Source organism: Anomaloglossus baeobatrachus, chromosome 2 (genome assembly GCF_048569485.1).
Source record: "Anomaloglossus baeobatrachus isolate aAnoBae1 chromosome 2, aAnoBae1.hap1, whole genome shotgun sequence".
In the NCBI taxonomy this organism is placed as follows: domain Eukaryota; kingdom Metazoa; phylum Chordata; class Amphibia; order Anura; family Aromobatidae; genus Anomaloglossus; species Anomaloglossus baeobatrachus.
This window is the reverse complement of record NC_134354.1, coordinates 343,898,607-343,910,966: the sequence shown is the minus strand read 5'-3', so window position 1 is coordinate 343,910,966 and position 12,360 is coordinate 343,898,607. Positions and strand designations below refer to the sequence as shown.

Sequence of the window (12,360 nt, the reverse complement as noted above, 5' to 3'; positions counted from 1 at the left end):
GAAATGCAGGGAGGAAATCCCTGACCTTGGCTACACAGACGCTGGCGCTGTTTTCGGGACCTGTCACCTATGGCTCTCTGACCCTGCCGGTTTGAGCCCTTAAAAGGACTGCTATAAAGTGCTCTCCCTAAGCTGTCTAACGCTGTGTATGCAGCGCATACAGCTGTATCGGCGATAGGACTCAGGAGGACGTAGCTGCAACAGTGATGTCTGACACCAAAGACGCAGAAGGCAGACAATGGCGTCCTGGAAGAAAATGTCCGGTTTTATAATGCAGGGACATGTGACATGGACATCCTATCACACATGCCGTTGCTTCTCTGGCTCAAAGTCCACTTAGCTGTGTGTGTGTCTGGGATTGGCTGACATGCTGGCCCGCCCCACAAGACGCGCGCGCTTAGGGAATGAAGACAAGAAAAAAAAAAAAAAAATGGCGATCGCCATTATAGAAACAGCAGTGATCTGAAGGCGCTGTTCACGCACACTATACACTGAAATGTCATAATAGTGTGATTCACAGAGTGACTTACACTATTACAGCAGAAACCAAGCTAGGATTTAGCTGTTTTTTTGCTGCTACAACCGTTCTCGAACGTTTCTAGAACTATCGAGCTTTTGCAAAAAGCTCGAGTTCTAGTTCGATCTAGAACAGGCCCCAAAATCACTCGAGCCTAGAACTGGAGAACCACGAACCACGAACCGCGCTCAACTCTACCCAGGACCTTCTGCGTGTAAAGCAGACGTGATTTCCACTACACTATGAAACCTTTGAAAGCCTGCAAAGTAATGGCATTTAGAGACGAGTTTTGACCGTCAGGGGAAAAAAAAAAATAAATTTGTAGTTCTGTTGGGGATGGAAGCCAAAACATTCCATCATTCGGCAACAAAGCCAAGCACTTCATATATTGTAGTTTATTTGAGTATTATTTCAACACCAAGAACAGATTGGTTTTACTGGGGATTAAACGCAGGACCTTCTGCGTGTTAAGCAGACGTGATGACCACTACTCTATGAAACCTGATGGAAAGTTACTGTGTATTGGCTAGCAGAGCAGAATTGTGACTGAAGGGGCCTTTTTATTGCTGAAGGAAAGTATTTTTGGTTAATGAAACATTTACAATTTTTATTACATATTTTACCAGTTTTATTCCTACAAAGGGATTTTGCTTAAAAGGAAGTTTACATTGAATGTGTTACTTTTTTCCATATAGTTTAGTTGTTTGCTTTTGTATTTAAAGGAACTATATATTTTGAAACAAACAGGATTTTTATAATATGGGATTATGTTTTCTGCTAAAATGGTCAATAAAAAAGAAACCCGAAATCGTAGTTCTCTTGGTGATGGAAGCCAAAATATATTATCAGTTGGCAACAAAACAAAGAATTTCATATGTTACAGGTTGATAGCAAATTACTTCAACAGCGAAAACGGCTTGTTTTTACTGGGGATTGAACCCAGGACCTTCTGCGTGTGAAGTAGACATGATGACGACTCTACTATGAAACCTGTGAAATCCTGCAAAGTAATGGCATTTAGAGACGAGTTTTGACCGTCAGGGGAAAAAAAAAAATAAATTTGTAGTTCTGTTTGTGATGGAAGCCAAAACATCCCGTCATTCAACAACAAAGCCGAGAACTTCATATATTGTAGTTGGATAGCGTATTATTTCAACACTAAGAACAGATTGGTTTCACTGGGGATTGAACCCAGGACCTTCTGCGTGTTAAACAGACGTGATGACCACTACACTGTGAAACCTGACGAAAAGTTACTGTGTATTGGCTAGCAGAGCAGAATTGTGACTGACGGGGCCTTTTTATTGCTGAAGGAAAGTATTTTTGGTTAATGAAACATTTACAATTATTATTACATATTTTACCAGTTTTATTCCTACAAAGGGATTTTGCTTAAATTGAAGTTTATATTGAATGTGTTACTTTTTTCTCCATAGTTTGGTCTTATGCTTTTGTATTTATGGGAACTATATATTTTGAAACAAATAGGATTTTTATAATATGGGATTATGTTTTCTGCTAAAATGGTCAATAAAAAAGAAACCCAAAATCGTAGTTCTCTTTGTGATGGAAGCCAAAATGTATTGTCATTTGGCAACGAAACCAAGAATTTCACATATTACAAGTCGATAGGAAATTACTTCAACACCAAAAACAGATTGGTTTCACTGGGGATTGAACCCAGGACCTTCTGCGTGTGAAGCAGACGTGATGACCACTACAATATGAAACCTTTGAAATTCTGCAAAGTAATGGCAATTAGAGACGAGTTTTGACCGCCAGGGGAAAAAAAACTAATTCGTAGCTCTGTTGGTGATGGAAGCTAAAACATCCCATTATTCGTCAACAAAGCCAAGAACTTTATATACTGCAGGTTGATAGGGGATTATGTCAACACCAAGAACACATGGGTTTCACTGGTGAATGAACCCAGGACCTTCTGAGTGTAAAGCAGACGTGATTTCCACTACACTATGAAACCTTTGAAAGCCTGCAAAGTAATGGCAATTAGAGACGAGTTTTGACCGCCAGGGAAAAAAAAAAAACAAATTCGTAGCTCTGTTGGGGATGGAAGCCAAAACATTCCATCATTCGGCAACAAAGCCAAGCACTTCATATATTGTAGTTTATTTGAGTATTATTTCAACACCAAGAACAGATTGGTTTTACTGGGGATTAAACGCAGGACCTTCTGCGTGTTAAGCAAACGTGATGACCACTACTCTATGAAACCTGATGGAAAGTTACTGTGTATTGGCTAGCAGAGCAGAATTGTGACTGAAGGGGCCTTTTTATTGCTGAAGGAAAGTATTTTTGGTTAATGAAACATTTACAATTTTTATTACATATTTTACCAGTTTTATTCCTACAAAGGGATTTTGCTTAAAAGGAAGTTTACATTGAATGTGTTACTTTTTTCCATATAGTTTAGTTGTTTGCTTTTGTATTTAAAGGAACTATATATTTTGAAACAAACAGGATTTTTATAATATGGGATTATGTTTTCTGCTAAAATGGTCAATAAAAAAGAAACCCGAAATCGTAGTTCTCTTGGTGATGGAAGCCAAAATATATTATCAGTTGGCAACAAAACAAAGAATTTCATATGTTACAGGTTGATAGCAAATTACTTCAACAGCGAAAACGGCTTGTTTTTACTGGGGATTGAACCCAGGACCTTCTGCGTGTGAAGTAGACGTGATGACGACTCTACTATGAAACCTGTGAAATCCTGCAAAGTAATGGCATTTAGAGACGAGTTTTGACCGTCAGGGGAAAAAAAAAAATAAATTTGTAGTTCTGTTTGTGATGGAAGCCAAAACATCCCATCATTCAACAACAAAGCCGAGAACTTCATATATTGTAGTTGGATAGCGTATTATTTCAACACTTAGAACAAATTGGTTTCACTGGGGATTGAACCCAGGACCTTCTGCCTGTTAAGCAGACGTGATGACCACTACACTATGAAACCTGACGAAAAGTTGCTGTGTATTTGGCTAGCAGAGCAGAATTGTGATTGACGGGGCCTTTTTATTGCTGAAGGAAAGTATTTTTGGTTAATGAAACATTTACAATTTTTATTACATATTTTACCAGTTTTATTCCTACAAAGGGATTTTGCTTAAAAGGAAGTTTACATTGAATGTGTTACTTTTTTCTCCATAGTTTGGTCTTATGCTTTTGTATTTATGGGAACTATATATTTTGAAACAAATAGGATTTTTATAATATGGGATTATGTTTTCTGCTAAAATGGTCAATAAAAAAGAAACCCAAAATCGTAGTTCTCTTTGTGATGGAAGCCAAAATGTATTGTCATTTGGCAACGAAACCAAGAATTTCACATATTACAAGTCGATAGGAAATTACTTCAACACCAAAAACAGATTGGTTTCACTGGGGATTGAACCCAGGACCTTCTGCGTGTGAAGCAGACGTGATGACCACTACAATATGAAACCTTTGAAATTCTGCAAAGTAATGGCAATTAGAGACAAGTTTTGACCGCCAGGGAAAAAAAAACAAATTCGTAGCTCTGTTGGTGATGGAAGCTAAAACATCCCGTTATTCGTCAACAAAGCCAAGAACTTTATATACTGCAGGTTGATAGGGGATTATGTCAACACCAAGAACACATGGGTTTCACTGGGGAATGAACCCAGGACCTTCTGAGTGTAAAGCAGACGTGATTTCCACTACACTATGAAACCTTTGAAAGCCTGCAAAGTAATGGCAATTAGAGACGATTTTTGTCCGCCAGGGAAAAAAAAAAAACAAATTCGTAGCTCTGTTGGGGATGGAAGCCAAAACATTCCATCATTCGGCAACAAAGCCAAGCACTTCATATATTGTAGTTTATTTGAGTATTATTTCAACACCAAGAACAGATTGGTTTTACAGGGGATTAAACGCAGGACCTTCTGCGTGTTAAGCAGACGTGATGACCACTACTCTATGAAACCTGATGGAAAGTTACTGTGTATTGGCTAGCAGAGCAGAATTGTGACTGAAGGGGCCTTTTTATTGCTGAAGGAAAGTATTTTTGGTTAATGAAACATTTTCAATTTTTATTACATATTTTACCAGTTTTATTCCTACAAAGGGATTTTGCTTAAAAGGAAGTTTACATTGAATGTGTTACTTTTTTCCATATAGTTTAGTTGTTTGCTTTTGTATTTAAAGGAACTATATATTTTGAAACAAACAGGATTTTTATAATATGGGATTATGTTTTCTGCTAAAATGGTCAATAAAAAGAAACCCGAAATCGTAGTTCTCTTGGTGATGGAAGCCAAAATATATTATCAGTTGGCAACAAAACAAAGAATTTCATATGTTACAGGTTGATAGCAAATTACTTCAACAGCGAAAACGGCTTGTTTTTACTGGGGATTGAACCCAGGACCTTCTGCGTGTGAAGTAGACGTGATGACGACTCTACTATGAAACCTGTGAAATCCTGCAAAGTAATGGCATTTAGAGACGAGTTTTGACCGCCAGGGGAAAAAAAAAAATAATTTGTAGTTCTGTTTGTGATGGAAGCCAAAACATCCCGTCATTCAACAACAAAGCCGAGAACTTCATATATTGTAGTTGGATAGCGTATTATTTCAACACTAAGAACAGATTGGTTTCACTGGGGATTGAACCCAGGACCTTCTGCGTGTTAAGCAAACGTGATGACCACTACACTATGAAACCTGACGAAAAGTTACTGTGTATTTGGCTAGCAGAGCAGAATTGTGACTGACGGGGCCTTTTTATTGCTGAAGGAAAGTATTTTTGGTTAATGAAACATTTACAATTTTTATTACATATTTTACCAGTTTTATTCCTACAAAGGGATTTTGCTTAAAAGGAAGTTTACATTGAATGTGTTACTTTTTTCCACATAGTTTAGTTGTTTGCTTTTGTATTTAAAGGAACTATATATTTGGAAACAAACAGGATTTTTATAATATGGGATTATGCTTTCTGCTAAAATGGTCAATAAAAAAGAAACCCAAAGTCGTAGTTCTCTTGGTGAGGGAAGCAAAAATATATTATCAGTTGGCAACAAAACCAAGAATTTCATATATTATAGGTTGATAGCAAATTACTTCAACAGCGAAAACGGCTTGTTTTTACTGGGGATTGAACCCAGGACCTTCAGCGTGTGAAGTAGATGTGATGACCACTCGACTATGAAACCTGTGAAATCCTGCAAAGTAATGGCATTTAGAGACGAGTTTTGACCGCCAGGGGAAAAAAAAAAAATAATTTGTAGTTCTGTTTGTGATGGAAGCCAAAACATACCGTCATTCGGCAACAATGCCGAGAACTTCATATATTGTAGTTGGATAGCGTATTATTTCAACACTAAGAACAGATTGGTTTCACTGGGGATTGAACGCAAGACCTTCTGCGTGGTAAGCAGACGTGATGACCACTACTCTATGAAACCTGATGGAAAGTTACTGTGTATTGGCTAGCAGAGCAGAATTGTGACTGACGGGGCCTATTTATTGCTGAAGGAAAGTATTTTTTGTTAATGAAACATTTACAATTATTATTACATATTTTACCAGTTTTATTCCTACAAAGGGATTTTGCTTAAATTGAAGTTTATATTGAATGTGTTACTTTTTTCTCCATAGTTTGGTCTTTTGCTTTTGTATTTATGGGAACTATATATTTTGAAACAAATAGGATTTTTATAATCTGGGATTATGTTTTCTGCTAAAATGGTCAATAAAAAAGAAACCCAAAATCGTAGTTCTCTTTGTGATGGAAGCCAAAAGGTATTGTCATTTGGCAACGAAACCAAGAATTTCACATATTACAAGTCGATAGGAAATTACTTCAACACCAAAAACAGATTGGTTTACTGGGGATTGAACCCAGGACCTTCTGAGTGTGAAGCAGACGTGATGACCACTACACTATGAAACCTTTGAAATCCTGCAAAGTAATGGCAATTAGAGACGAGTTTTGACCGCCAGGGGAAAAAAAAACAAATTAGTAGCTCTGTTGGTGATGGAAGCTAAAACATTCCATTATTCGGCAACAATGCCAAGAACTTTATATACTGCAGGTTGATAGGGGATAATTTCAACACCAAGAACACATGGGTTTCACTGGGGATTGAACCCAGGACCTTCCGAGTGTAAAGCAGACGTGATTTCCACTACACTATGAAACCTTTGAAAGCCTGCAAAGTAATGGCAATTAGAGACGAGTTTTGACCGCCAGGGAAAAAAAAACAAATTCGTAGCTCTGTTGGGGATGGAAGCCAAAACATCCCATCATTCGGCAACAAAGCCAAGAACTTCATATATTGTAGTTTAATTGAGTATTATTTCAACACCAAGAACAGATTGGTTTTACAGGGGATTGAACTCAGGACCTTCTGCGTGTTAAGCAGACGTGATGACCACTACTCTATGAAACCTGATGGAAAGTTACTGTGTATTGGCTAGCAGAGCAGAATTGTGACTGACAGGGCCTTTTTATTGCTGAAGGAAAGTATTTTTGGTTAATGAAACATTTACAATTTTTATTACATATTTTACCAGTTTTATTCCTACAAAGGGATTTTGCTTAAAAGGAAGTTTACATTGAATGTGTTACTTTTTTTCCACATAGTTTAGTTGTTTGCTTTTGTATTTAAAGGAACTATATATTTTGAAACAAACAGGATTTTTATAATATGGGATTATGTTTTCTGCTAAAATGGTCAATAAAAAAGAAACCCAAAATCGTAGTTCTCTTGGTGATGGAAGCCAAAATATATTATCAGTTGGCAACAAAACAAAGAATTTCATATGTTACAGGTTGATATAAAATTACTTCAACAGCGAAAACAACTTGTTTTTACTGGGGATTGAACCCAGGACCTTCTGTGTGTGAAGTAGACGTTATGACCACTCCACTATGAAACCTGTGAAATCCTGCAAAGTAATGGCATTTAGAGATGAGTTTTGACCGCCAGGGGAAAAAAAAAATAATTTGTAGTTCTGTTTGTGATGGAAGCTAAAACATACCGTCATTCGGCAACAATGCCGTGATCTTCATATATTGTAGTTGGATAGCGTATAATTTCAACACTAAGAACAGATTGGTTTCACTGGGGATTGAACCCAGGACCTTCTGCGTGTTAAGCAGACGTGATGACCACTACATTATGAAACCTGACAAAAAGTTACTGTGTATTGGCTAGCAGAGCAGAATTGTGACTGACGGGGCCTTTTTATTGCTGAAGGAAAGTATTTTTGGTTAATGAAACATTTACAATTATTATTACATATTTTACCAGTTTTATTCCTACAAAGGGATTTTGCTTAAATTGAAGTTTATATTGAATGTGTTACTTTTTTCTCCATAGTTTGGTCTTTTGCTTTTGCATTTATGGGAACTATATATTTTGAAACAAATAGGATTTTTATAATATGGGATTATGTTTTATGCTAAAATGGTCAATAAAAAAGAAACCCAAAATCGTAGTTCTCTTTGTGATGGAAGCCAAAATGTATTGTCATTTGGCAACGAAACCAAGAATTTCACATATTACAAGTCGATAGGAAATTACTTGCCCACCAAAAACAGATTGGTTTCACTGGGGATTGAACCCAGGACTTTCTGCGTGTGAAGCAGACGTGATGACCACTACACTATGAAACCTTTGAAATCCGGAAAAATAATGGCAATTAGAGACGAGTTTTGACCGCTAGGGGAAAAAAAACAAATTCGTAGCTCTGTTGGTGATGGAAGCTAAAACATCCCGTTATTCGGCAACAAAGCCAAGAACTTCATATATTGTAGTTTAATTGAGTATTATTTCAACACCAAGAACAGATTGGTTTTACTGGGAATTGAACGCAGGACCTTCTGCGCGTTAAGCAGACGTGATGACCACTACTCTATGAAACCTGATGGAAAGTTACTGTGTATTGGCTAGCAGAGCAGAATTGTGACTGACGGGGCCATTTTATTGCTGAAGAAAGTATTTTTTGTTAATGAAACATTTACATTTTTTATTACATATTTTACCAGTTTTATTCCTACAAAGGGATTTTGCTTAAAGGAAGTTTACATTGAATGTGTTACTTTTTTCCACATAGTTTAGTTGTTTGCTTTTGTATTTAAAGGAACTATATATTTTGAAACAAACAGGATTTTTATAATATGGGATTATGTTTTCTGCTAAAATGGTCAATAAAAAAGAAACCCAAAATCGTAGTTCTCTTGGTGATGGAAGCCAAAATATATTATCAGTTGGCAACAAAAGAAAGAATTTCATATGTTACAGGTTGATAGCAAATTACTTCAACAGCAAAAACGGCTTGTTTTTACTGGGGATTGAACCCAGGACCTTCTGCGTGTGAAGTAGACGTGATGACGACTCCACTATGAAACTTGCGAAATCCTGCAAAGTAATGGCATTTAGAGACGAGTTTTGACCGCCAGGGGAAACAAAATAATAATTTGTAGTTCTGTTTGTGATGGAAGCCAAAAAATCCCGTCATACGGCAACAAAGCCGAGAACTTCATATATTGTAGTTGGATAGCGTATTATTTCAACACTAAGAACAGATTGGTTTCACTGGGGATTGAACCCAGGACCTTCTGCGTGTGAAGCAGATGTGATGACCACTACACTTTGAAACATTTGAGATCCTGCAAAGTAATGGCAATTAGAGACAAGTTTTGACCGCCAGGGAAAAAAAACCAAATTCGTAGCTCTGTTGGTGATGGAAGCTAAAACATCCCGTTATTCGGCAACAAAGCCAAGAACTTTATATACTGCAGGTTGATAGGGGATTATTTCAACACCAAGAACACATGGGTTTCACTGGGGATTGAACCCAGGACCTTCTGCGTGTAAAGCAGACGTGATTTCCACTACACTATGAAACCTTTGAAAGCCTGCAAAGTAATGGCAATTAGAGACGAGTTTTGACCGCCAGAGAAAAAAAAAACAAATTCGTAGCTCTGTTGGGGATGGAAGCCAAAACATCCCATCATTCGGCAACAAAGCCGAGAACTTCATATATTGTAGTTGGATAGCGTATTATTTCAACACTAAGAACAGATTGGTTTCACTGGGGATTGAACCCTAGACCTTCTGCGTGTTAAGCAGACGTGATGACCACTACACTATGAAACCTGACGACAAGTTACTGTGTATTGGCTAGCAGAGCAGAATTGTGACTGACGGCGCCTTTTTATTGCTGAAGGAAAGTATTTTTGGTTAATGAAACATTTACAATTATTATTACATATTTTACCAGTTTTATTCCTACAAAGGGATTTTGCTTAAATTGAAGTTTATATTGAATGTGTTACTTTTTTCTCCATAGTTTGGTCTTTTGCTTTTGTATTTATGGGAACTATATATTTTGAAACAAATAGGATTTTTATAATATGGGATTATGTTTTATGCTAAAATGGTCAATAAAAAAGAAACCCAAAATCGTAGTTCTCTTTGTGATGGAAGCCAAAATGTATTGTCATTTGGCAACGAAACCAAGAATTTCACAAATTACAAGTCGATAGGAAATTACTTCAACACCAAGAACAGATTGGTTTTACTGGGGATTGAACGCAGAACCTTCTGCATGTTAAGCAGACGTGATGACCACTACTCTATGAAACCTGATGGGAAGTTACTGTGTATTGGCTAGCAGAGCAGAATTGTGACTGACGCGGCCTTTTTATTGCTGAAGGAAAGTATTTTTGGTTAATGAAACATTTACAATTTTTATTACATATTTTACCAGTTTTATTCCTACAAAGGGATTTTGCTTAAAAGGAAATTTACATTGAATGTGTTACTTTTTTCCACATAGTTTAGTTGTTTGCTTTTGTATTTAAAGGAACTATATATTTTGAAACAAACAGGATTTTTATAATATGGGATTATGTTTTCTGCTAAAATGGTCAATAAAAAAGAAACCCAAAATCGTAGTTCTCTTGGTGATAAAAGCCAGAATATATTATCAGTTGGCAACAAAACAAAGAATTCCATATGTTACAGGTTGATAGCAAATTACTTCAACAGCGAAAACGGCTTGTTTTTACTGGGGATTGAACCCAGGACGTTCTGCGTGTGAAGTAGACGTGATGACGACTACACTATGAAACCTGTGAAATCCAGCAAAGTAATGGCATTTAGAGACGAGTTTTGACCGCCAGGGGAAAAAAAAAAAATAATTTGTAGTTCTGTTTGTGATGGAAGCCAAAACATCCCGTCATACGGCAACAAAGCCAAGAACATCATATATTGTAGTTGGATAGCGTATTATTTCAACACTAAGAAAAGATTGGTTTCACTGGGGATTGAACCCAGGACCTTCTGCGTGTTAAGCAGACGTGATGACCACTACACTATGAAACCTGACGAAAAGTTACAGTGTATTGGCTAGTAGAGCAGAATTGTGACTGACAGGGCCTTTTTATTGCTGAAGGAAAGTATTTTTGGTTAATGAAACATTTACAATTATTATTATATATTTTACCAGTTTTATTCCTACAAAGGGATTTTGCTTAAATTGAAGTTTATATTGAATGTGTTACTTTTTTCTCCATAATTTGGTCTTTTGCTTTTGTATTTATGGGAACTATATATTTTGAAACAAATAGGATTTTTCTAATATGGGATTATGTTTTCTGCTAAAATGGTCAATAAAAAAGAAACCTAAAATCGTTGTTCTCTTTGTGATGGAAACCAAAATGTATTGTCATTTGGCAACGAAACCAAGAATTTCACATATTACAAGTCGATAGGAAATTACTTAAACACCAAAAACAGATTGGTTTCACTGGGGATTGAATCCAGGACCGTCTGCGTGTGAAGCAGACGTGATGACCACTACACTATGAAACCTTTAAAATTCTGCAAAGTAATGGCAATTAGAGTCGAGTTTTGACCGCCAGGGGAAAAAAAACAAATTCGTAGCTCTGTTGGTGATGGAAGCTAAAACATCCCGTTATTCAGCAACAAAGCCAAGAACTTTATATACTGCAGGTTGATAAGGGATTATTTCAACACCAAGAACACATGGGTTTCACTGGGGATTGAATTCAGGACCTTCTGCGTGTAAAATAGACGTGATTTCCACTACACTATGAAACCTTTGAAAGCCTGCAAAGTAATGGCAATTAGAGACGAGTTTTGACCGCCAGGGAAAAAAAAATTCCTAGCTCTGTTGGGGATGGAAGCCAAAACATCCCTTCATTCGGCAACAAAGCCAAGAACTTCATATATTGTAGTTTAATTGAGTATTATTTCAACACCAAGAACAGATTGGTTTTACTGGGGATTGAACGCAGGACCTTCTGCGTGTTAAGCAGACGTGATGACCACTACTCTATGAAACCTGATGGGAAGTTACTGTGTATTGGCTAGCAGAGCAGAATTGTGACTGACGCGGCCTTTTTATTGCTGAAGGAAAGTATTTTTGGTTAATGAAACATTTACAATTTTTATTACATATTTTACCAGTTTTATTCCTACAAAGGGATTTTGCTTAAAAGGAAGTTTACATTGAATGTGTTACTTTTTTCCACATAGTTTAGTTGTTTGCTTTTGTATTTAAAGGAACTATATATTTTGAAACAAACAGGATTTTTATAATATGGGATTATGTTTTCTGCTAAAATGGTCAATAAAAAAGAAACCCAAAATCGTAGTTCTCTTGGTGATGGAAGCCAAAATATATTATCAGTTGGCAAAAAAAGAAAGAATTTCATATGTTACAGGTTGATAGCAAATTACCTCCCATCATTCGGCAACAAAGCCAAGAGCTTCAAATATTGTAGTTTAATTGAGTATTATTTCACCAACAAGAACAGATTGGTTT

At 36.6% G+C, this 12,360-nt stretch overlaps 3 non-coding genes across 3 annotated transcripts; all 3 read right to left on the bottom strand.

Annotated features, from left to right (window-relative positions):
* Positions 1-5,148: 5,148 nt before the first annotated feature.
* Positions 5,149-5,221, bottom strand: TRNAV-AAC (transfer RNA valine (anticodon AAC)). Its single transcript has one exon. It is a non-coding gene; the product is annotated as a tRNA-Val (tRNA).
* A 4,121-nt stretch (positions 5,222-9,342) lies between these two features.
* Positions 9,343-9,415, bottom strand: TRNAV-UAC (transfer RNA valine (anticodon UAC)). Its single transcript has one exon. It is a non-coding gene; the product is annotated as a tRNA-Val (tRNA).
* A 1,407-nt stretch (positions 9,416-10,822) lies between these two features.
* Positions 10,823-10,895, bottom strand: TRNAV-AAC (transfer RNA valine (anticodon AAC)). The gene has a single exon. It is a non-coding gene; the product is annotated as a tRNA-Val (tRNA).
* Positions 10,896-12,360: the final 1,465 nt, after the last annotated feature.